Source organism: Sturnus vulgaris, chromosome 3 (genome assembly GCF_052056855.1).
Source record: "Sturnus vulgaris isolate bStuVul1 chromosome 3, bStuVul1.hap1, whole genome shotgun sequence".
In the NCBI taxonomy this organism is placed as follows: Eukaryota; Metazoa; Chordata; class Aves; order Passeriformes; family Sturnidae; genus Sturnus; species Sturnus vulgaris.
In genome coordinates, this window is record NC_142245.1 from 29970764 (window position 1) to 29997738 (window position 26975).

Below are 26975 nucleotides of genomic sequence, written 5' to 3' on the forward strand. Positions count from 1 at the left end.
GCTCCTCAGGTGCTTTTCTAATCTAGTATTTAAATACTATACTAGTTTTATAGAATTCCATGTAAAACATTGTTTCATAACTAACTAAATAACTATAAAGGGTTAATATACTAATAAAAGGAAGAAGAGCTCAGATCAGCAAATACATTTAAGTACTTAATGCCCCTAGGCATTTGTCTCCCATTAGATTTTGAATGGGCGAATTAGGACATAAACTGCTCTTCTGAGCTCAGGCCAGAAGATTTCTCTCCTATATCATTAATTTGGGAAGATTTTCTAATGATCAAAGACAGATATATCTCTAAAGAGACACTTGATGGTAGAGAGAGACGAGATGGAACAACACTCATCCCTTTTTTTTTCCTGTACTGAATTGAATAACTGATTTGAAGAGATGCACAGAATGCTCCTGTTCCTCCCAAAAAAGGGACTGGTTAAGCTCATTTGACTTGAGGCAGTGGTATGTCTTGGAGTGCAGCTGCCTACTCCTGGTGAGCCAAACAAGCAATATCTGCACTCTCTTCTCTCCCTACTTACTAAAAAATAAAGATTTTTGTCCCCTTGAGATGCCAATCCAGCAGTCTTGAAATCTCTTCACATTCATATTGGACTAAGAGAATGTTTAGATTTGTCTGTCATACCTGGTGCATTCTTACTCCAGTTCAGTCTTCTTACCCACAGCTTCCTGCTTTTCCTTTTACACAACACAGGTGTAAAGGACTTTTATTTTGAGAATTATGCACAGTTTTTATTTTAAAGCAGATAGCATTTCTATTGCAACATGAGGGGGCTTTGTATAGTCAGGAGCTTTCACTGGGAAAACATCAGTTTAGTACCAAATGAGCAGCCTGTATGAAAAAACCTGTGGCTTCAGAACTCCTCTGGTTTTGGGGTTGTCTGCTTCAGGGGCACTTTGAATCATTTACATTTACTAACATTTATATTTACTTATATTTACCCAAGCCTTGCAGCAACTGCAGTACAAGGGAGCCCTCTGAGCCAGTGGGCTGCCACTAGCACTTTGAGGGCTGCACATAACTGGCAAGAGAGACATTTGCTGGCAAACCTTTCTGCCACTGTGCCATTCCCCTCCAGATATGTCACATCTCTCACTCAGTAGCTCTCCACATGCCCCCACAGTGCAAGGGCACTCTGTGCAGCTTCAGTTTTAGGCACTGTGGTTAATCACTGTCATTTCAGCATCTGGATGCTAGGAAAGGCTGCTGGGCCCTTCTGCACAGACCCGTGAAGCTGTTTGCTTTCCCCTGACCCATAAAGCAAAGAAGAAAAATGGTGACAAGTCATTAACAAGATAGTCTGTGTTTCATTTTATGAGTGCCAGCTGTTTCCCAGCAATCACTCATATAAAACCAGCACTAAAACCTGACTGCTGTGGGATGTGAGTGCAGACCACATGAGCACTGAGCAGCTTCCCTGTTAGGGATAGAGGAGATGGAGCCATGGCACCATGTGAGCCAGCACCTCCCCAGGACTGGGGATCTGGGCAGGGCATCCCTGGGCTAGTAGGGAGGGAGTGTGACAGCCTGAAGGGCACTGGGGCAGCCCCAGCCCAGGATATTTTGGGCATGTCCCTAGGATGGGGGAGGCCAAGGCAAGGCTGGGACAAGGGCTGGTGGGTCTGGGCAGAGCAGAGCTGTGGGGAGCTGCAGCCCAGCCCTGTAGGGATTGGTGGCCCTGGGAGACTGCCATAGGGTCCTGGGCCATGGATGGGGTGGGAGCAGCCTGGAGGGCTGGGAAAGGGCAGGCAGGGCTGGTGATGTCCTCTTGGCTTTGGCAGATAGGCAGGAACTGTGAAAGGCTTTTATAACGAGGAAGACCCTGACTTTAAGCAACTCAGGTGAATATCTCAGTGCTGCCACAAAACTGTAACAAGTCCATGATGTCTGGTAGAGGCTTGGCTAAAGTCTGTGATTCCTGCGTAATGAAAATTAATGAAAGCATCCTCAGTTCAGCCAAGGGGGGCCAACCAAATAACAGCTACAATGACAGAATCATGGAGTCAAAGCTGGCTCTATTCATTTACCTGGGGACCCCACCTTGAAATCCAATGCTATTGTCAAACTAAACCCCTACAAACCCTTTTTGTTAACGCTTGGGAAAATGCCTCACCTGGAAGATTAAGTATCAGACAAACAATACTCAGTGCTCAATGTGTTGCTTGAAGAGATCCCTGAAATAACTGGTAAAACATATCAATGGCCGGGAAGCAATTTAGATCAGAATTTTCTAAGTTTGTACCTCCAAATTGAGAAGGAGCTTTAATGTTTACTGCTGATTCTTATGAATCCAGCCTGTTTCAAGCCAGAAACACAGCTTGGGAGTCTCCATAGACATTTTCATTACATGTCCAAAGATCAGTTCCCCCTTCATTCCATCAAAAATTACATTTGTATGAAGGAAAAGCCAAACAAAAAGGAAGAACAAAAGCCCCCATGGTGTAGAGCAGAGTACTTTATAGGTAACTATATGTTACCTTCTGCAACATATGCTATCTGAAATGAGCACAAAATGGCAACAGCCTCCAGCAAACACTTGGAAAATTAAAGGTGCAACAGAGAGAAAACGAAGCCATAATTGCTACCAACAATAGCTGCATAAGCCCTAGTTAGTTATCACCTGAACCATCTCCTCCCCCAAGCAGTAGCTCTTAACACAGGCATGAGATTGAAAGATCCTCTTGCTTCAGCCACACACTCAGTTCACATCAGAAAAATGGCAACAAAAATCAAGTGTTTTCCTCTGCACTTCAACATGCAGGAGATGCAACAGCAGGATTAACCACAGGAAAGACAAAGATAGAAATTCTATCAGTCATGAAAGTCTCTGCAGCACAAGCCCAGTCCTGTTTCACACAAATGCTGACAAAACTGATAAGCACATTTTCTCCTTACAGTCAGAATTTATAACCTGAAGTGGCTGTTATAATGGAAAAGTAAATGATCCCCTGATACTCAAATCAATCTTGTGAGAAATAACCTGAATAATGAGTTACAATTGCAAGAGATGAAATTAAGACAAGAACAGTTAAATAAGGATTTAAAGGAACAGATAACATTTAATATGATATTGGAAACCTAAATTATACTTTAAAATGTATGTAGAGACAGAGGAAGAAGGAAGGAAAATAAGGAATTGGAGCAGAGGCCTCAGATAAAGATGAGCCTTTGATGAGAAGTAATCAGAAGCAATGTCAGATTCACATTATTTGAGGAAAAATCTCCACTTCAAATAGAATTTTTTATGCAACTAGGTTTTAGAGCTTGGCACTATAAGGAGGATTTCGATTTACAGTATGAAATACTCCAAAATGCTTACAGCTCAAATCAATTTGTTGCAGTTGTGATTAGAATTGTTTCTAAGACCATGCTGCAGCACAAGACATGGAACCGAGCTAATAACATCTCTTTCACAGTTTGGTGCCTCACACTGATGGATGGTCTTCCCACAACAACAGTACAACAAAAGGAAAGCATTATTCCTATTTTAAAGTAAGAGACTGGAATAGATGACACTTCAAAGTCACCTAGAACACTAATAACTAACTGAAGGCTTTTGTTGTAGAGGAAGGGGATGTAGGATCCTGCCATAGGTTTTTGACTACAAAATCAGATTTGAAAAACAAAGGACCAGGAATAAGGCATCTTAGTGCTTGCCAGTATTGGATTAGGTATTACAACCCTTGTTTTCTATCCAGGTTTGGTTAAACTGAGCTTTCCTCAGAATCCTACCTAAAGCTGGAACATATGAGGATGGAATTTATTTCATCTGACTGCATACGTGTGACCATTTGACTGATTGCTCTTGAACTCCAGCTTTATAAAAAATGGGGAAAAGTAGTCACTCATAGGATGTGATTCAACTTTTGCTAAAGCAAATGTTTGACTCAGGTGAGAAAATGGGTGTTCGCTCCTTCCCTACAAAATTAGCCTGGTAGGATTATTTCAGATTTTAGCTTGGACATTTATTCTGCAGATATCCATGAGATGAGTGCCTCAAGCATGGAAAAATTATAAATAAACTCTAAAGAAAATGCTCTAGTCTATATATGTATTATGATAACATCATCCTATCCCCTGCCCAAGTTCTCCACATGTCTCTTCAGGTCATTATTATTGCACTTAATAAAAATACAACTGAGTCAAGTGCTGGGGAAATACAACAGGAAAAGAAAAAAAAAAAACATGATCATTCAGAGTTTGTAGGATAGGAAGGAAATGAGAAGGAGAATTTTTGTAACCATTGATAATAGTACATAGTGCTTGATGACTATTGTCATCCAAATTCTTTTGCAGGACACTTTAAATCAATAATGGCAGAAACACTAGCAAGAATCTTAACTAAAAGATATTTTGCATTGCCAGAGAATTAAGGACGGAAAAATAGATCTTTCCTACTATTTGCCTATTTATGTATTCATCCACTATCTAGTTATTTATCTCTTTCTCTAGTATTTGCTGGATGAAGTATTTTCTTATGAAGAGAATTTTTAAGGAATGTCTCAGGTTATCAGTCACCTTGAGTCTGAGTACCTGCAGACCACATAATAAATGAACCACAAGGAGACAAGGTCATTATTGAAAGGTTAAACAATTGGAATGAACTAAAGGAGAAGTTTCAACAGATGGTTTCTGTCATGAGACCAGTTAAATCTAAATTTTCCAAATAGGTCATTGCAGCAAAAACAAAACAAAAACAAAACAAACAAACAACAACAACAAAAAAAAAAAAAAAAACACACACACACACAAAAAAAATAAAACAAGGTGAGGAAATTCTTCTATACAACATAATGGAAAACATCAGAGGAAAACCCTGACAAAGGCCCAGTACTGTCCAATTTGGAGCTGCACAGCTCCCCTTCAGAAAACACTGACTTAGAAGATCTACAATAATTCCTGCAGTATTTACTGCTGGGTTTGGCTTTGACATCAGCTGGGATTAGATCAGCTCCTTCTAACACAGCCTTGATTATCATGCAGAACCTGAAAGATGTTGGAATAATCAAGCTTTCATATAATCAAGGACATATTAAAAGTATTAAATGCATACCTAGAGACACAATTGTGTAACAGCTAAAAGGCAGTTACAGATCATTAGCTTTCAAAAATCACAAAGAGAAACAAATCTTTTATTTCATGTTGTTATTTCAGTGACATTCTGTAATCCAACCAAAAAATAATTAAAGGAGTTTTTATCTTTATTGTATTGTGCTATTTAACTACGGTCATGGCACCTGGAAAGACTTTCCTAGCTGAGGATGATTGTTAAAAATAAAATGCATTGTAAATAATAATCCTTAATAAACATCTTTTTAGAGATGATGATTCTCTAAGTACACTTGGAGGAAACCTGGTGTATTGCAAAGAGAAAACTGAAGCTTGAGAAAGTTTTGTGACCCCTCCCCAACAAGTTAGTGCTAGTAGCATCACCATAACCTAGACCATCTGCTTCATAGTCTAATTTTTCTCTCATTAGGATTCAGTCCTAAAGTGATTGCTGAAGTCATTCTACTCCCTTTATCAATTACAGTGTTAATTCACTTTGGCCTGAAGATTTAAGACACTACATATATATAAAGTAATCTAATTGCTGCTTGCTTTTAAATGAGTACCCAAGAGTTTTTGTAACACTGGATGAAAAGACTTGTGTCATTGGACCCAACTGAGGTTCAAACATGTTTAGATTTCACATTCAAAAAATAGATACCATATGCTTATAGCCAAAATCGTATCAAAGTTGACTAACAATCAGTGCCTGATGACTGTGATGCTTGACTCAGAAATGCGCCAACAGATGAAAGCATCTCTTTGCTGTGGAGGCTAAATAGCATTTCATGACAGGTGAAAGATTTTGGGAAGGAAAAAAGAAATCTCTGTAATGCAAATGGTATTATACATATAGTTTGTAAACATGAAAGGGATGAAATGTACCTGCTCTGCATCAGAAGAAATAAAACATCAATGCATATGAATCAAGGCCAATCTGTATGACTTGGGTATAGCGGCATTAAGTTTCTGGTTTGTTTTTTTTTTTCACAAACCTTATTTAAAATAATTTTTTACTTTTCCTACAATTTTTATCACTGGGGTGCATAGCAGCTAATAATGTTATATTTGCAGGACAGGATTGAGTTCCATGAGCTCAGAACCCTGTCCCTGATGTCACTAAATATTTTTCTGTGACCTTGTGTATTTTTCAATATATTCCTTTCTTTAATTCCTAACTAAGCACCCTGGTAATAGCCAAGAATTACATATCGGGAAAACATCCAGTCTTTTCTCTGAAGATTGGATATTTCAGTAAAGCAGCATGGACAAAGGCAACGCATGTGAAGGTGCCAGACCAAAGTCACCTTGGAGGTAAAAGTGGGGAGATTTTGAATCACACAGTAAATTTTTTTCCTAAACACAACTGTGCCTAAGTGCAATGATAACTTGATTTTTTTTTTTTTTTTTGTAAGCATTATATTGAATATTGATTCTCCTTTTTTTTCCCTTTTCTCTCTCTTTTTTTAACTTCTCATTAATCCTTCCCTCAACCTTCAGTTCCAATGACAGAAATTCATAAAACCATTTGGGGCACATGAGTTGTGGAACGTTTTAATCAAGAGATGAATGCAATTTTCATTTCACTCCAGTCTCATTTATTTTGTGAAGGAAAAGGTTAGGAGAAATTTTGCAGGAGAATCCTAATTTATGTATTTTATTTCTATTGCAAACCTACAGACTACAGTGAACTTGACAGAATCCATTAGGCTTTTTTCTGAGAAAGTCCCAATACAAGTCTGGATAGGGACAGCTCTTGTTCAGTGTACACTTCACTAAAAGGATATCTAAAGCTTGAGTTTTGAAAGAAACACCCTTAAATAATCTGAAAAGGACAAAAAGTAGCATGAAAATAAGATTCAAATGTGTGAAATGAAAAACAAAGCAAAAAACAGTTTTAAATTTCAAAAAGGGAAGAAAAAGCAATTCTAGATAAATCTTCAGTAGAAGGTAGGATGGATACTTTCCTTTCATTCCTTCTCAATGGGGGAGGAAGACCACCGAGCATGTCTGGACAGTACAGAACATTTCAGAAATGACTGAATTTAGTAAGAGGTAAAATGATTCCTTGGGTGAGTGGGGTTTTCAGAGTGAAAGATACCTCATGGACTGTACTCTCATATATAACTAAGAACTAATAATAATTAAAAAAAAAAAAAAGAGAGAATTCACAGGGGGGAAAAAGCAGGTTACCTGAATGAGATAATTATAATTTGCTACCATGATTGAAGAAGAAACCAGAGGAGAGAAAGAAAAAGCCATAGGAAAAGGTCAACCAGAGAAAAAAATATTCCCAAAGTTTGGTGGCAATGAACTATATGTCCCCACACAGCAATTAGAGCAATGGTTTTCTATTCAGTTTATTCAGTCTGTTGTATCACTCAAGAAAAGGGAAATAAATCAGGCTGGTGCCTGACCTTTAAAAAACAGTGGATCCCAGTGAATCATCCTGTCATTGACATAATAATTTGATTTGTTTTAAGCCTCTTTCTACACATCCAGCAGCTGGCAATAATAAAGTTATGGACTGTGTTTTCATGAGGCAGCCTTTTTCCCTTGCTTCTTAAGGTAAATAAAGTATAACAGTTGGAAGCAAATGAAAGATAAATTTATCATCATGTCCACTGTGCCTATAGAGAGAAAAATCAGTGCCAGGAATGAGATCTGCATGAAGCTATATCTGAAAACACAATATGGTATCAAAACATTTCATTTTAAAGTATTGAAAACTTTTGTTTCTTTCTCTTCATACTTATTTTTAATGTGTTGTTCTGGGTTCCTCAAAGATAAAGTGCTCAAACACCAGAAGAAAAATTTCTATTTATAATTTGAGCTTACTCACAAAGGCCTGGAAATCTCAGAAAAAGACAACATAAGAAATATTTCCAGAGAGACCCAATAAATGAATGGAAACACTCTGCTTTTATACATTTATCCAATCTCAACACTAAACTCCTTGCTGGATTAGAACTGACATAAAAATTTCCATCCATGCAAATATGACAACAATGTTAAAGAGAGACTCATAGTTCTTTGTGAACTTTTAAAAGTTCATAATTAGACTGTAGATATTATGCCAGCATCAAAAACTACAAATCTGTTATTTTTATTGCATCATTTTGTGTCATAAACCTTTGGAAGAGCAGAAAGTTGCAAAACATAAGCTAGTTTATTTCATTTATCCTCCTTTTTCCCCTCTGTTCTAACTGTATTTATAGCCAAAGTAGATGATACAGAGAAAGCACTAAAAGTGACCTAATGTTTATTTCTGCCTCTGGAGTTAGAAAAGTAAGGAAAGACATTTGCTTTGGACCTTCAATGCAGTTTCTAATAGATATGATGGGGCTGTGAAGTTTGTGTAAGACCTACATACCCTTGCTGTGCACAAAACCATTGCCTGCTCTGCCACTGAGCTGGTACACTCCTCATTCTTTACTGACTGCATAACCAATAAAATTTAAATAGGAACTTAGGGCAAGTGAAGATCAAGGAAATGCAATACAGAAGAATATTAAATGGATGCCACTTTCTTTTCCTTGACCTTTGTGTCTGAACCTATTGAAAATTTATTGAATTAAATCATCCATTTAGATCACCTAAGTCACTGAGTCCATGCTATTAGAAATAGAAATCTCTTGTAACTACCAAACAGCATTAATTTTTTTGTTCCCCAGTAATCTCACTATAGAACACTAATAAATTCACTCATTTTGCTGTTCTTATAACTGCTACTCCAATTTTTAGAAACCCTTTTCTCATTTCAAGACTAAAGTTATTAATAGACAGTTCACATCTATTTATTTTTCTACCATTTTTTCTTTTAGCTTAAAATGGCTCTTCTTCCCTGATCTTTATTCCCTTAGCACATTTCAGGCATATTCTCTCTTCATCTTTATTTTGCTGGGCTAGGTAAGGAAAGTTTTCTTCTAGTGTCTCTTGAGCAATAAATTAATCATTCCACTATTCATCTAGTAATTCCTTCCTGCACCTACTTCAGGTTGATTTAATCTTTCTTGACTGTGGCTTTACAGAATTTTCAGTGTTGCTAAATATTTTTACTGGCATAATATGAAAGTTTCCCACATCTGGCATATATTTAATTGTGGGAAATGAATATACATTTTATCCTTTTGTCAACAGTGTCCTATAGTTTAAACAGCTCTCTTCCTTCTGTGGTGTTTATCGTTCTATTTTTTCCTAAGTATCAATCATCTGACTCCTCAGCTTGTATTTTGCTAGGCTGAGCAGCCTAGACTCTCTTCTTTCACAAGTAGACATTCAATTTCTTAATAATTTTAGCAGTCTTCCTTTTTCCTTGCTCTCCTCTGAATTTGTCTTTCTTGCAGGTGGTGAGACTCACAGTATTCCAAACAACACTTCCCCACCACTATGCTATTAGCACTCGCATATGTCTCCTGATATATCCAAAGAGAACATTTGACTTTCTGATGATGGTATCGTATCAGTGGCTTACAGTCATTTGGGGACTGACAGATATATTCAAATTGTTTGTCTTCTCTTTCTCCTCTGCACAGTAAGATGCCAGGACAATGCAGAAATTATTTGCAGTATTCCTGGTGTGAAATGTTATACAGTAGCTCATTTTGTCACTTTTCTGTTACCCTTACTCTTCTGACATTTTGTTCTTCATGTATAATATTCCTAAGCTGATTTCTATAACTGCTGTCTCTTGTGTTTCTGTCATCAGCTCCTCTTTCTCTCTTCCAGGATCAGCAACATAAAATATTGCTCATAACTTTAATTTTTCAGAAAATCCACCACTAATTATTTTAAAGCCCAAAAATACTTGTTCAAATATTTCCTTTTTTCTTTTTTTTGTTCTGACTTTAACCTCCTTCTCAACGACATCATGCTTTTTGCTAATCTACATCTTCCTACACAGAGCTAGTAATTCCATAATTCTTCACACAGTTTCATAACTGAAGTCACATAATTCTGTCTAGATAAGATCAGGTGCACTTCCATTGTATAGGGAAAAATAAAACCCAAACAATCAAAAAACAAAAACAAAAACAAAACAAAACAAAACAACAGCAAAAAAAACCCAAACAAAAAACAAATCCCAGCCAAACAAAGAAAAAGAAAAACACAGTAAGAAATCAGGTTATCCTAGCAGCATCTACATTCAATAAACCCCTGTGGTATGCTATTCCTCAGTCTCTCCAATTCCTATTGTCCTATGAATTCTCAACATATTTTCAAGGTTTGGTTCATGGATGTCTTATTTTCCATTACACTTCTCTTTCTACATAAAGGTATTGCATTTTCCTCTTTCCACTTTCATGCCATTGCAAACTTCAAGTACAGACTTTAAACCTTTCCTTTATGAATGAAGATTTCTTTTGGCAGTTCTTTCAGGGTTCTGGGCTGGATATAGGACCTACTCACTTTCACTTGAGACCTTTCAATATTTTGATTTTAGTTTCTCATTCATATTAATTATCTTCTCTTTGTCTTCATATATATCATGCGTCATACTTCAAATTTTTTGTCCAGTGACTCTCTGCTATTTCATACACAAATTATGAGAGTCCTGAAGTTTTAGCCATTTTCCATGTGACCAATTTTCTCCATTTACGCCTTGGCAACAATTTCTAGATATTTTTTAAAGTGCACAGACTAATGAACAGTACTTTAAAATATGCATCAAATCCTACTTAGAGAATTTGGGGGAAGGTTGCCTTTTGAAATTTTTCCCTCTGTTTGGATTTCCCTGGATTCTATTGTTACAAGAATAGAACCTGTCTCTTGTCACTCAAACTCAGTCCTGGAAATAGTAATTCCAAAGGTTTATGCTTTAGCAAAAAATAATGCCAAGAAATCAGTGCTAATGCCAGCTTTTCCAGCTTCAGAAAAAGACTTCTTATGATATGCAAATAATGGAAGTCTTGATGCACTGCCATGCTAAGAAAATAAATGAATAAAAGTAACTGATTCTGGTTTATTGAAATATAGTTGTGTTTTTCTCATTTATTCCAGTAATGCTTAAATGGCATCTGAGAAGTGGGTCATTTTGCTTTTCAATCTGTTAAGCATACAAGGAATGACAACGCCTCTCCTCACAGGGCTAATCCTATGCTATGGTAGGATACATTCAGTGGCTTCAGCAGGACATGGAAATTCCTCCATGCTTTCTGTGATCCAGAGGACAAACATAGCTAAGGACCCATGGGGCTGTCAGGCATTTTTCCATGCAGGGGCTTTTTGGAGGAGGAAGGCTATTGAAGTATATGCATGTGTGTGAGACTAAAAAAAAGTTAAATTTTCTGTAGCTGTATTGCAATATTATAGAGAATTTTACTTCTCTACAGGCTTTTTAAACTCTAATTTTAGTTTCCTGTCTCTACTCATGGGTAACTTGATTAAACCAGTGGTAGGTCTGCAGAGTTCTGATCACCACATGGGGCACAAAATTCTGGTTTCATCAACACATCACTTTCCCCTGACAACATGGCAATGGTTTAGGAAATAGCTTTAGTTTTCAAGAATTAAAGCATTGTCTTATAAAACCCTTTATTTCCTTGAATCTCTGAGTAGGCTGGATATTCATTTACAAAGAAGAAAATAATCACAATGACCTATCGGCCTCTGCAATCTCCTTGGTTTTGTTGTTGACTTCCAGGGGATGGAATAATTTATTAGATTCTTGGCAGCATGTTATTCCATTTTCATCAGTGTTGCACATATAAAGACAGTTATTTGAGAATGATTTCTGGAGATAGGGATAAAAACAAATTACTTTTGCAGTGGCGACTGAACACATGTAAATGAAACTAATTATGAATCGTATTGCTCCTCATGGACCAAATAACATCCTGTGTGGCTCTGCTGGGTCTCTATGTTCATTTGTTGAAAATCTATTAATACGAGCATATTTTAGCTTGTTAATCATTCTCTCCACAGCTTGTCTAGCGCAGAAAGAATGGAGATAGCCAGAAAAATTCTATGCAATGTAAGACATCACTGCTCTGAGTAAGGCTTCTCACTGGCTTCAGTCTTATTTTAGAAAAGGGAAATGTATCCCCAAGGCATTTTGACATACCAGTGCTCATTTCTCTTTTGCTACAAATGGCAAACAGAGACTCCTATCATGTCACAGCACAATACCTAGATGTTAATGTTCCTTACACAAGCAATTCTTTACTGTTTTGTTCTTCTAGTCTTTACAAAAACCTTAATTTATAGCTTATGAAGTGAGCTTTACCTGCTAATCACACATGTGACAGGGAGTGGGAAGAAACCTGGTACAAGGTAGCAGCTGAAGGGTTTGTCAGATGGTGGATATTTTAAGCCACTGGCCACTATTAAGTAGCACTGCCATTTCTGCCACTAACCCAGTAAATCTGTCTAACACATGAAACCGTGTGTCAAAAGACAGGATGCAAATGGGCTTGCAAAATATTTGTGTAAGTCTAGCTGTGGCAGTCGCCAATAAAGAGGATGTGATGTGGATCTATCCACTGATCTATCCAGTGTCTACATCTATGATATCTGTTATCAGCTTTCATTTTAATTTTGAGCCTCTGATAATTGCCCAAGACAGCTTATTGATTCTCTAATTATAGACCTGGAGTAACAAATAGTTATAAAATTACCTAGGGAGTTGTGTTGTTTCCTGTAAAAGAGCCAGGTGAGGCGCTTCCAAAGGGCTCATTTTGAAAAGGCAAGCTCAGACCCTCTGAGATGGACTAAGGCCAAGTGCTGGGTCCTGCACTTTGGCCACAACAACCCCAGACAATGCTGTAATCTGGGGGCAGAGTGGCTGGAAGGCTGCCCAGCCCAAAAGACATGGGAGTGCTGGTCAACAGCAGATGAACATGAGCCAGTGTGCCCAGGTGGCCAAAACAGCCAATGGCAACCTGGCCTGTGTCAGCAATAGTGTGGCCAGCAGGAGCAGGGCAGGGATTGTCCCCCTGTACTCTGCACTGGGGAGACCACAGCTCGAGTGCTGTGTCCAGTTCTGGCCCCTCACTGCAAGAAAGACCCTGAGGGGCTGGAATGTGTCCAGAGAGGGGCAATGGAGCTGACAGAAGGCCTAGAGAGTAAGTCAGACAAGGAGCAGCTGAGAGAGCTGGGGATGTCTAGCCTGGGGAAAAGGAGGCTCAAGGGAGCCCTTATCAGTCTCTGCACTCTGTAGCCAGGTGGGGATCAGCCTCTTCTCCCAGGCAACCAGCAACAGCACGAGAGAACATATCCTCAAGCTGTTCTAGAGGATATTCAGGTTGGAAATCAAGGGGAATTTCATAACTGAAAGGGTTGTCAAGCGCTCAAATGAGCTTCTCGGGGAAGTTGTGGAGTCACAATCTCTGGAGATGTTCAGGAAATGACTGGATATGGGACTCAGTGCTATAGTTTAGTTTGACAAGGTGGTGTGTAGCAAAATGTTAGACTCTACGACCTTGGAGGTTTTTTCCAACTTTAATGATTCTATGAATCTTATGGAAAAAGCATTCCCTTTACTACTTTTCAAGCTGGACTTCTGAAACTTTAGGCATCCAATACTTAATGTACCTTTGAAAATATTCAGACATATAGTTGATGTTTATCTCAAATGAACATCCCTCTTGTTTGCTTTTTGAATGATCATCCATGCTCAGCCATGGCAAAAAGTATGAATTAGAATTTTCCTTGTAATGAGTCACTACAACAGGATTTGAGTTTGGATGAGGACCACGAAAGCAACTTAAATTAATATGGTCAGAAGCACAGGATAGTACCATCAGTAATTTTTACAGGCCTCACCAACTTCTTCTAGCATCAGAGTTCCCCCTTAGCAAGGTAATGAAGCATCTTAAATTATGGATCTGTGTGTTTTACCATACTTACAAAGGACCTCCCAGAAGCACCATAGCCAGACTTTGTCTACCAACAACTGGTAAATGATTACCGTCCCCACAATATGTGGATTGAGATATTTTATCAATTTCTACTTTGGGGCCAGGAAACAAATTAACTTATCCTCCTCCAAGGTATCTCTTTCTTTCTCCCCCTCTGTTCTCTCTCCTCGCCCTCCTATAAGTTTTAAATGTCATTAAAATGATCGTTTGTGCTTTCTTCCTTAATAACTACCTTGCAACAGCTCCTTATTTTTCTAAGGTCTAAAGGAAAGATGTCATTTGGCTCCTGCATTAAATGACAATTTATAACAATTAATTAAATGTTAGGATTAATCCTCCTGTCAGATGATGCCACTGGCTAATGATACACCCGTATGTCAGTGACAAATGATGAGATGTCAGCAATAAAGCTGCTTGAAGAACTTACATGTCAGCCATTTATTTGTCCACACTTATCCCAAATCACTGAACTTCTTGAAAATATCCACTGAGTAGCTGATATGACTCAAGCTGATGTAGACTGACATTATAAGTTATTCAGCATAAAGGGAACAGAATCTTACTCTCTCTGTGCAGGACTATACCACCCTTAGTCCTATGATAAGGACTCCAAGATCATCTGGAAATTTGGGATCAGCTCTCCTGTTCCTAACTTGGGCTATGGATGGTCTGCTATGATTCTCCTCAAGAATGACAAGGTGTTAATGAAATTATTTACAAATGTCCCCCAGCTTTATGAAGAGAATAGTTCTCAGTGCATGGACTGTGATTAAGTGAACAGCTTTTGTGAAGGATGAGTGCAAAAAAAAAGGAACAGATAAAATATTTGCTAATGAAAAGAATCCAGTGGTACAATACAGAAGAGGGAAGTATTGAATGAAGTGTTCCTACCATCCACATGCTAGTTGAAGAGTAGCACTATGAAAAAAAACAAAACAAAAAAAAAAACGGAAAAGGTATCTGAGGTATCTGTAACAAATTCCTCTGACAGCTGGGCTGAAATCCAAGAAAAACTTTCAGGCAATAAATAAGATGTCCGAGAAACTGCATTTCTTGCACTTGTGGTAGCTGTGTGCTGGCTGCCATCATGGTAAAGCATGGATTAAATACAGAATTCAAAAATTTTAGTATGTTTGCAGCTCCTCACTAATCATAAATGCTGCCTTTTAGCTCAGCTTCATAGCATTTGCCTTTCATTGTGATTACTGCTGTGTTACATATGCAAGTGCTAGCTGGGAAAAGGGGCACTGGAAGGTTCAAGAGTGGTCCAAAGCAGTCAGAGATGCTCTGAACACTGATACATTGATGGGTAGAATTTCATGGTTCTCTTTCTGAAAGCTACATTTTATAGTGCTCACCTGGAATGTACATAGAACACTAAATTTGTGACAAATCAGGGAAATTATTGTTTTCAGTCCTGTAAAGCTCCACTTTATTTTACCCAACACATTGTTTCAGAGATGATGGCCCTGTCCTTCACATGGTTGTTGCCTGCAGCCAGGACCATTTAGTTCTAACAAAGATCCTATTTAATACAAGAAACACCTAAAGCTTATTACCCATCACTGGCTGCATAAAATTGCAGGCTGTCAGTATGTGTTAGATGAATCCATCTGGAGAAGATAAAAGAACCGTGAATGAAACTGGGTTTAACATTCTAGGTGAACTGTCTTTTCACATTAAAAAAAAAAAAAAATGCTGAAAAAGAAGAAAAAAAAAAAGACCAAAGACTGGTTATTCTCTTTCTCTTCATGCAAACTAGGGAAGAGGGCACAGAGCTATTAGATAATGCAGTCAGCTTCCTAACTGTTTCAGAATTACATATCTGAGGCTTTTCATTTGAGGAAGGTCTTTCTTGCTCAAAGGGTGGTCCCTCTCCTATCATTGATTGCAGTGTTCTGAGCCTTGTCTTTTAGCAGGAAAAAAGATGTGGATAAACTGAAAAATAACAACAAATTTGGTCTGGCTGAAAGCAAAGTCTATTAATGCTCCAGGGGAGGTGGGAAGTGTTAAATCCTTTTCACATACTTTACAGAAATACGAAAAACATATTTTCACGAAAAGGATCCTCACACTTTCTCTTATTCATGTCAGTATTTTGAATGCAATGATAAAGAAATACTAATACCTCTTACATCTTTGGGAGCATATATAAACAATTAAATTGTTTTAAGTCATGTTCAGGTCCATATCAAGAGCTTTTCACTAGGGAAAAAAATGTAAAGAAGCTGCACAGTGATTAACAGTCCAGCTCTAAGAATTTTGCTATTTATTTCTGGGAGGAAGAAGGGGACACTTGGATCAGGACTTTTGGGAAATTCAGTTAAACTATCATGATGTTCACTAGAGAGTTCATTGTAACCATAAAACAATCTGAGTGCCAATGTATTAGCCAAGCACTCAGCTTTGTTCCATATAGGTGTGAAACGATGCTCCTTGTTTTTGTACTTCCTCCAAATGAAGTGGGAGAAAACACTTTTTGACACAGTCTTGGAGAGAGAGTGACTTCAAGATGCAAAAATGTAGTTCTAATTCTTGGAAGTAGATATCATTTTTCCATCCTGTAATCCTTTTTTTCCCACCCACTCACTCATGCCTTGCCTGCCTCATCCCTTTTCTATTCCAATTCCTCCCTTTCATACGCCACAGGGAAGGATACAAAGCCATAATAACATCCTAGAAAATCATATACATAAGATCTGTGCAAAATATATGGATCACATTAAATAGAGGTGGTAAAAAGAAATAAAAATAAAGACACAATTCCTTATCCGATGACATGCAAAGCTGATATATGTGTAAGTTTTGTGGAAGTGATTTTAATACAGAAGCCTTGGGTCAGCTCTAATGTGAGTAAAAAACAGCAGCAGATTAAGCACGAGCCTAAGCATAGAAAAGCTCTTGCAGTCCTTCTGGCAGGAGATTAAAATAATTGCTAATGGGAAAGCTTTTCAAAAGCATGAACATTTTAACTCCACTACATATGATAAAGGAGCTGTGGAGAGCTGAGAAGACCTCCTTTCTAAAGAAATTATGTAGAACAAGATTTCTTTTTGCTGTTTTACAATTAAGCAATATTGTCTCCAACTGAGAGGTTATGTGGGGTGACAGGAAGGGGCTTATGCACTATCCAGACAAAGGTGTCTGAACAGGAGGATGAGGAGGAGGAGGAATAGTGTGTGGGTGTGAGTGTGAGAGATGGTGCACACAGCATTGTATGGGTCTGAGACACATCTCAGTGCAGAGAATCTCACCTAGACAAGAAATAAAGGTGTTAAAAGTAAACTCCTGGCTCTGACCAGTGTGCTCCAGGGTTCCACGTAAAGGTAACAACTCTACCCAGTTGTGCAGTCTTGACATTCATTTGGTAAAATTTTCTTTGAAATTCATCAAAGAAGAGCATACAAAATCACTTTTGTTTTTATTTTTTCTTTTTTTTTTTTTATTTTCTTTTTTTTTTAAATTCTCGTGTGCCCACAGACAATTTGTGAATCAGTAAGGAAGGGAAAACTGCATTTGTTAAGTAACCACTCTTGTAGCAGCTTGTGTCTCCACCACTTGGATCATCAGATCTCCACTTACCTCACAGCTGGTAAGGAGTCAATTACCCTCCCAGGGAGCCATACAGCAGTTCTTATTTCCTGCAGAAATGCTTTAAATTTCATGTTAGAATTTTTTATAATTCTGTGGAATTGAAGCCATAATTCTTTGCCATAATACTTCATATTGCCAGAGGCAAAGATAAGACACAGATGGCAGGCCTGGCTCGGTATCTTATTGACACATCAGCTAGTCCAGGATAACACACCTAAAAGCAGTCATAGAGTGCAGAAATACCTCTTGTGCATCTCTAACGAGCTTAAGATGTCTAATCTGTCAAGGTTACTACTAAGCATGACTTCATATTCTATCTCACCATTTTGCTTTAAGAACCAAGCCATTTTAGTTACCTGGAATATGAACAGAATGGATTCTATCAAAACTATTCTGTTGTGTTTACAAGAAGAAAATTTGGATGGGAGGGAGGCTGTGGGAAAAGAAATACAGAAAAAGCAGAGCTGGCCAAGAAAATCTGCTGTGGGTAAGCAGAAGGACACAACAGGACATGCCATCTGAACTGTGCTCAGGACACACAAATCTCCACACATCCCATTGACAATGCTCCCTGGAAGTCACACCCTCTTCACCTGCAAGAGGAAAAGACAATGAGCTTCATATTGTAACCTAGGCAAGTGGGTCCTACATGAAGTAAGATGGTGCACTCCAAAAATTCTATTCTGCTGAATACAATACAAATACTCTTCAACTAAAGCACTAAGCATTTAACTGGCTGACTTTCATGCTCCTTTCTTGCTTTTAATAGCTAGCAAAAGCCCATGAATGCTGGAGAAGGGGAGCAGAATTGCTAACAAACTGAAATTCACAATCACATGAAAAAAGAGGTTAAAGTACAGCAGCCCTCCATTACAATCACAGGTACTGTGTACACCTCATTAAAAGAACTGTATACAAATTATAATGACAAGAAGCCTAAAACACCTCTTGTCATCATAATCTGTATATTCAGTTTCAGGTTGTGACCCTGGACTGGCCAAAATCCACTGTGAAGGTGAAAGGAAAAAAACCACAAAATGCAGAAGCAGAGAACTAGAGATGAAGATTTCAAATGAAGAGGAGAATGGAAAGAACTTTTATAATTTCCAGCATAAATTTAGTTAAAATAGTTAAAACTATTAAAATCGTTTTCTTTCTTTTTTTCCTTTGTAAAAAGGACAAATTTCTGCTAATCCAACACCAGAAAAGACAGAAAATGGCTAAAATACGTGTAGGTTCTCCTGGTTATTTACACTGGCACAAGCATCTTTTACTGTTGAATTATGTGAGACAGCAGGTGAAATGTTCCTAAAATTAACAGAGGTTCAGGTTCTTTTCACACCACTGAAAAACTGTCATTACATTACTAGTGTCATGCAACTCTAAATCTTACACAAATCATATAATAATCAAAGTCCTGTGCATTAACTCAGTGAAAAAATCTCTTCAGGTTATTTGGATTTTGCTTCAGGCAATAAATCTATAATCCAGGAAACTCTTTGGAGACCCATGCATTCAACAGTGCCACAAACATAGGTGTTATTTATTTACTACTACAATAGTCTGCAAAATTATGATCTTTGATATATTGTTAGTAGCAGCTGCCTCATGCTGCAGTCATTAAGAAACACACATATTCATGAATTTTACAGTTGACATTAAAAAAATTCTCAAGACAAAAATGCTTATAGGATACCCCTTAAGAGCTTTTTAGACATATTGGAGAGACAGGAAAAGCAACAGGAATTGTCAGAGATCTAGAAATAATAACATCAAAGGAAAGATTGAGCAGAAAGATTGTCTAGGTAAGGGAGTAATGAGAGGAAATTTGGAAAAAGACTGTAAATATTCAAAAGGATGCTCCAAAGACCGAGGGTATCATCTCTTTTCCTCATTCATGAGACTAAGACAGGAAGAAAAGGGATTTAAAATGCAATAAGCAATATACAGGTAAGGCATTAAAATACCCTTCTAGTGGTAGAGCTCATGAATCACAAAAGTGGGTATAGAATATCCATCATGAGACACTTTTAAGAACAAGAAGGACAAACTTGCCTCAGATAATTACAGCTGACATCACCAAAGCAAGAGCATGGGTAAAACATCCTCTCAAGAGTCCTCCTAACTCTTTCTCCTGTGATTTGAAATTTCACCATTTCTATTTTAGCAATAGGATCTGGTTTTCATTTATTTTGTTTTGTTTGTCAAATGAGAAAATAAAAAGAAAAAGCAGTTTGCCTGTTGAGAGATAGATTATTTGTATCATAATTAAGCTATAACTCTTTTGGGTCAAATTTAGAAACAAAGTGCTAGCTTGGAAAAATTACTGAGTGTTATCTCAGTATTCCAACTCAGTTTTATTATGGGAATCAATCTTTTTAAAGATACAATTAAAAACAGCCATATAGTGGACAGAGCAATAAGCTAGAATAATTGTTCAAACAAGATGCCATACCCAAAACACAATGCTAGAAATTCTTAAGATAAGATTTACCACGCTGAAAAGATTTCTTTTCAAGTGAAGGTTTGCATCAATGCCTGTTTTTATAGATGAAATTCATATTCAAGTGTAAGCTGTATATACAGACTTTTCCATCACTTAAAGTTCAGTGCATGAGAAACAGCTCTGAGCTTATCTTCTGTGTATGAGGGAATTTCACCAGACACGTGCAGACAAAAGGATCTTTATGGATCTACTTTCAATAATGCATTTCTCCCATACTGTATCCAGCCATCTGCTCCATGGAAAATCTTGGGTGTGGGAAGGGTTTTTAAAACATTCCCATAAACTGCTGCCTAAGAATTGTTGAGGGATGTTTTGGTTTGTTTTCTTTTCCCATTATAACACATTTGCTTGCACTGGTCATGACCATACAAAGTAGCAGTATTTTTATCCTACGTGCTCCTTACATTTTTGTAATTAACACATGAAACAAAATGAAAAATACTTGAGTTAGTATTTGTTATTGGAAGACTAATCAGCTTGGAGCTGGCAATTTTTATTTAAGTCCAAAGGAACAGCCAATAGTGAAGTATAAACAATACTACAGCAATATGTTATATAGTCAATCATGTAATATGTGATTCAAAAAATCTTTATAAGAAATGTACCACCAATCTACATATGGGCTCCAAATTCACATTAAATAATGAAAAGCTGCAAGTTACAGACATAATAGAAACAAGTGTACATAAGTTCATGAATGATGTATCAACCCAGCCATTGGCAAAAACCATAAACCATAGCTGGGCGAGTAGAAAACTTCATTTTCACAGATTGTATGCTGTTAAAGAGATTGTGAACCTCGGTTGAAAATTCAGCTACAGAACATTGTGGGGATCAAATGGCATTGTTATATTTCCACAAATGTAGGAGAAAAGGGAAGGGAAAGAACATGGAAAATTCTAAAAAAAAAACTAACTGCAAATAACAGCATACATTAACTGCAATACAATAAAAGTAATTTTGCAGTTAAGACAAAGTAATGACATTTCTGAGATTTGTAATACTTAGAAGGAGCTGGCCCAAAGAAAGGTACATACTTATACTGGCAGTGTACGTGCCCTTTCAGCACACATAAAATATTATAAAGCTTAATCTGACACAGTCAGCAAAGAGTCTACACTTTATGTTGTTACAATGAGTCTAATTTCAGTAATAGCTCAGGGCCAGAAGTAAATAAATAAACTAAAGAAATAAATAAAAGGAGGAGTTAAGTAGAACAACTAGCCTTTCATAGGAAAAAAAAGGGAAAAATTCAATGTGACTGTGAGCAAGATCAGTGGTATTTCTTCAATATTATCTTCATCTCTGAGGATCAACTCAGCTAGCAGAGCTCAAGAGTTGAAAAGCTTTGACAAGAGGAAATAAGCAAGGGAGGGAGCTTTTAAAATGTCTGTGACCTTCAGCACCTGTGGAAAGAGGAACTAAAATGTGATGTTTTCATTCAAAGGCCATATTTGCCATTTTGGAGGGCGGGTTCCTGAGTTTTTTAGATATGGTGGATGAGGTGTTGTTGAAAATACTGATGCTATGGAGAGCTTCCTGAAAGCAGTTCCTAGAGCCATGCCCAGTCACTTAGGACCTATGAACAAGCTATTTCTCATAGAGATTAACAGCTAGATGCTCTGATCTGGATACTGTGCTTCTGTGAGATGGACTCAAAATACATTTTGATGCTTTGTCAGCCCTCTTCTAGTTATGAGACAATGGCATGGGGTAGTGAACCTTTTTTTCAAAGGGTCTACAGGCTGTTCACACTTCTACACACTGTTAAGTACATTGCTAATCTTTTGAGGGTCAGTGAGTGGGATAATGAGCTGCTTCCTCACAGAAAAATTCTGGCCACTGGCTCTGAAGCCATTCACTCTGCACAAGTCTGGCCATCTTATGCTGCATCTCAAATGTCCGAATGAAAAGAACATGAATGCAACATTTGATTCCTCAAGTAGGTGTTTTCAGTTTTGGAAACATTTCTGAACTTAGGGCATTGAAAAACTTGACTGAGTCAACTGAAACAGGGCATACAAAAGGCATGAAGAAATATCCAGATTTTCTTTTAACTATGCAAACAAAATAATAACCATCAAAGAAAATCCTGATTTGTTGGTGTCAGTTTTTCTGGAGGAACAGAAATGTAGAGAAAGTGTGAAGTGACACAGAAATCTCTGAAATTAAAATATAATTGTCAGGCAGCCATAAATACCTTGTACAAAACTTACCGTTGAATTGTCTTCCCCAGGACTAAGCAGCCTGGTGACTGTGTTGCACTTTTTGCCACGTTTCATGCATTTAGGTGTTCCACAGGAGCTGGATGTATTTTTGTTCTCTCTGGGCAGGAAGAGAGTTGAAGATGCTTATTTCAGTTGTTCAGTGGAGAGATTGAGCCCCTCTAACAAAACAGAATTTACTAGAATGATACATGGTTTGGAATTACTGTTTGGTCATAAAGGACTACATGCCAAAATTTTGACAGAGACAAATGGCTGAGAAAAATCATATGAAAGAGATGAATGAAAAACCACCTGGGCTGGTACTATGTGAAACGACAGAAAGTGAGTGACTGATCCAATGGAGAATTTGTTATTGACCTTAGTGACGACAAATCTCAACTTCTCTGCTGTTCAACACAACCACTTTTTAGAGAAGTACTTTACTGGGGAAAAAATATTCAGCACTTACAAAGAGACATTGATTTCTTTCAGCTCGTTCAGTCTGACCTGGGAAAGACAAATGGTGAAGGTGCTAATGGACAAATGTAAAAGGAGCACATAAGGTAATGAATAGAGTTACAGCTGCTCCCCACACCAGGTTACACTTTTCAGGTTTACTACAAGCCAAGATGAAGGATGTAGGTTTAAATTCAGAAATTACCCTTCTATCAGTCACGCAATTTTATGACACGGAAAAGAAAGTCACAGCAAACAGAAGAAAATTACCTTAGGCCTCTTCAAAGTCTAAGGCAGTTTTAATGCAGGTTTCAAAGTGCTCTGAAAATCCCCCTTGAGCCAGCAAACACAAATAGGTAGGATGTTTACAGACAGTGACTGCTGGCTGAGGATAAGACAAATTGTTCCTCACTTTGTACCTTACCTTCCAAAACCTGTCATCTCCCAGTACTGGAAAGCTCTGAGCTCCATTATGCTTAAATTGCTCCATATTGCTACATCCTACTGCTCTTGAAGGTGGTTTCTTATAGTTACCCTCCTGCCAGGTAGGTATAAGGAAATAAATTATATGCTTTGATACAAGGTTATTTTGCTGAACTGGATGGATTAAAGAGCTGGTAATAAATTTTATTTTGTCTTCTAGGCCACTGGTGCAAACTAAGTCCAGTTCAATAGTGACCAGAAATTATTGCCACCTGACAACAGAACCAAATACATGTGAAATTGATTGGCAGTTCTTAGCCCAGGTCCTTGTGACTTGGTCATGAAATTGCTTCCCCTTCTGACACAAATTGGACCCAATGAAGCTGTGTTAATGCAAACACCCAGGAACAAGTAGGGTGGAACACTCTACTTTGTGACAGGGAGAATCAGGTCACATTCTTCATTTTAAAAGCTTTCTTCATAAAATGTAGTTTTCTCAAGACTGAACTTTATAAAATTCAACACAAAAATGTGAGACAATTATAAAATTTCAACATAATCTTTTTGTGGGAAGTTTCAAGCTGAAATATTTTTTTCATTTTACCTCAAAATGTTTTTCTGCTCTGGAATTTTATTTTTTTAAAAAAAGGAAAAGAAATTTCATGTTATGGTGAGTGTTTAAGATGACAGTTAGAGTGGGATTCATTTTGCCTAACTTTAGACATCCACAATGTAGGCGTCAGCCTCAGAGCTAGTCACTCCAGGTTTCCTTTACAGTCAATGGAAACAAACACGTATATTTAAGGTATGACTTGTCTGACCTATTTTAAATATCTACTTTGAGATCAATAACGATATTAAAGTTACAGTCTCTCACTACTGTCTATGGCAGGAGTCTACAGGGGTCTCAAATGGAGATTTACCAGAGACACCTTCTACTGCTCAAATGAGACCTCTCCAAGTTGTCTGAGTCTCCATTACATACACTTACTTTCCAGTGTTTTAACAGTGAAAATCTCAACTAATAATATATTTTCACTTGAAATAAAAAGCTGCATGTTGCTTCAGAATTTTCATTTAAAGAAGTCTTTTCCTAGTGAATTCAAAATTTAAAGTGGCAAACCCCATTAGCTATGTGTGAAGCTGAAGTTATATAAGAAACATTTTAGCAGGCGAGAAGGATGAAAAACCACAGGTTCTCTTGTCCTGTATTTCACATCCCATCAAATTATTTCCACTCACAGTTACTGAAGTCACCTGAAAACTACAAGAAGGCTCTGTGGGATGGAGGATTCAATGATTTTACTCTCCAATCTCAGCTGCCATGAAGGAAAGGGATAGGAACAAGACAGCTAGGATACCAGAGAGAAGAGATGGAGACAGGTGGGACTGACTGGTCATGGGAAACATGCAGTGGGCGGAAAGAGCATGAAGAAATAGATGTTTTCAAGAGTGGCTGAAAACAGGAAGGGGCAATAGTGTCTGAAGGGAAGGCAAATGTAAGAAAGGGCAGAATGGATAGCTGAAGAGAAGCAGCTCTAGAGACATTAACATTTTGCTTTATGTTAAAAATCTCTAAAATGAGGATTGTTTTCTCACAGTTCTGATCATAATTTCCTAGGTTGCCAGGCACACGTCAGACACAGTAAAGAAGCACAAGTGGATCCTGCTTTTCCCTCTATATATATCGTGTATCCTCATTCAGCTCCAGAACTGTTTGCAGCCCTCTTTACTCTTTCTCATCTTATACTTCCACAGATCCAAACCATTTTGTTGCAGACCTTTGGCTGCACTGGACTCAGATTCAGCCACACAGCTGGGAATATAACTTGTTTTGCTCAGCAGAACCAGCTTCATTGGTAAAAACAAATTTACTTTGATTGCCTCTGGGACTAACACACACACTTTCTCCATCCCTCTGCCTAACAAAACTGTGAAGCAGATTTTTGACTTGCCAATAACCTCACAAACAAATTAACTTTATTTTAACTCCATTACTCAGGCTAATCTCACTTGGATTTCCTAGCATTTACACAGGAAATGGTTCATTCATAATAGATGGTGTGTACATTTAGCTTTTGTAATTCGAGGAATGTGTTAGGTGGTTTGTGGTGACATTTTTCTTAATAATGTGGGCAGCACTGGAATGTCTTTCTCCAACTACTGCTCTCTTGGTGGATGCACACATTATTTAGATTGAGAGCAAGAAACTCTCTCAGGTGGTTTTCAGGTAAAACAGAAATTATCCGCAGGGAAGGTTAGAAATAAAATTGAGATGCGCCTTTGCCTAGGATGGAATCCCAGACTGATAAGGGGGTTTCATGCAATTACCTTTTAGCAATCCTCAGCTGCATTCCTCCCCTCACCACCTTCTTTCAGGTAGGAGAAAAATGAAAATATAGGAAAATGATAATATGGGAAGCTGTTCAAAGTCAGACCAGGAACAGGCAGGAGTCTCTAGCACTGATTCACCCTACAGCTTCATGCTAATGCATACCCTCTCTGCTTCAGCAGAACAGGTCTCCTAGGCAATGTCAAATTAGCCACACTTCTGATCCTGCACTCAAAACCAGACACTGTTACCATCACATTATTACTATGCAAATCTAATCTAATAAGCAGCCTCAGCCCAGGGTCTTAACATTTAATTTCTTTAGAAATAGGCTAAACTTCACTTTCTTACACAGTCACATGATTCAATGAGTGGCAAAACAAGTGGGCTTTAGACATCTCAGACAGCCTCCCTCCTCTATGTTTTTCTCACAGATCTCCAAAGAAACTATGTGGATATGTAATATTTTGGACATTGTGTAATTTGGAGTTCTTTCACTCCTTCCCTTGCACTTGTCTCCCAAATTCACAGGAGAGATAAAAAGTACAACAGCCAGCATTTTTGATGTAGTAGTTCACATGACTTGGCAAAGTTTCCCTCTCCTGAAAGTGGAAGATACCAACAAGATCTCTGACACTGCCTGCCTTCTGTCATTCCCACAGCACAATTCAATTCAGGAATTGATCTTCACAGTGCATAGAAGGAATAATGGACAAGTGAAAGTTGACCTGGGAAAGATGCATGCTTTATTCTAGCAATTAAATAAAAGCAGATCAGAGCCTTGAACTGAAAGTTGTGATAGATAATGTGACAGCAGGAAAGCCTTAGAACACGAATGACCTTTCCTATTAATCTATACATTATTTTTGTTCAAATTTTGCACAATTTTTTCTCTTTGTCTGGGGAAAAGGTTTGAAAAATAGCTTGAGAAAAATGAGAGTAGCACAGAGGACTAAGCAAAGATAGCATCATTAAAATAAAATTCTGTTAATAATTCCCTTCTGGTCTTAGATGCCAAGAGACAGTATTTCCCAGGTCTGTGTGTTTCCTCAAATACACCATTAATAAGGTTTTTATTTCCACTGCAGAATCCTGTAACTTATAAAACCACTTAGATGTTTGTGGTTTGAAAGATGGATCATGCTTACATGGTATTCCTCACATTTATTGAGCAGGAAACAAATATATCACAAAGGGTCATTGCTAAATTTCAAAGTGAAAAGTTGAAGAATTTGGGAGTAGCAAGAAGTCAGTGATCAGCATAAGTTACACACAAACAATTTTACTCTTTAACGTCTCAGAAGGCAGGATATTTTGTGCATCCAGATTCTTGGACCACACTATCAGAACTGCATCCTACTGAACTGCACATTGTGCTTAACCCTCTTACAGGTGGTGTCCTACTACCCCCATGAGGCCTCAATTATTTCATTAGTTCATTTGAGCACCCTGCCCACCTTAGCCACTTTCATCTTGGAGGCAAGTTTATTCTCCTGAAGAGCCCTGCAGAACCCAGGCAGTCTCCCCATGTTT